The 238-nt window shown below is 3.8% G+C and overlaps 1 protein-coding gene across 1 annotated transcript in view; it reads right to left on the bottom strand.

Moving 5' to 3' along the window:
• Positions 1-238, bottom strand: part of LOC119581782 — a gene marked incomplete at both ends in the record, with an annotated part of 13,108 nt that overhangs the window by 5,324 nt on the left and 7,546 nt on the right.

The following is a 238-nucleotide window of genomic DNA, read 5'->3' as shown; positions in this document are numbered from 1 at the left end:
TTTAAAACTTTATAAAAATTTATATTTTTTTTTTATATTATATATTTACAAAAAAATTTATATTTTTACTATTTAAAAATAATATTTAATATAATATATAACATATAATATTTTTATATATTTATTAATTTTATATTATCTTTAAAAATTTAACAATTTAAATTATACATTATAATTTATTAATTTTTTAATATTTAAAAATTATATTATTAATCATTATTATACATTAAAAAATTTT

This window comes from Penaeus monodon, chromosome 15, assembly GCF_015228065.2.
Source record: "Penaeus monodon isolate SGIC_2016 chromosome 15, NSTDA_Pmon_1, whole genome shotgun sequence".
NCBI lineage: Eukaryota > Metazoa > Arthropoda > Malacostraca > Decapoda > Penaeidae > Penaeus > Penaeus monodon.
The sequence above is the reverse complement of the archived record's forward strand: the minus strand, read 5'-3'. Positions and strand labels throughout refer to the sequence as shown.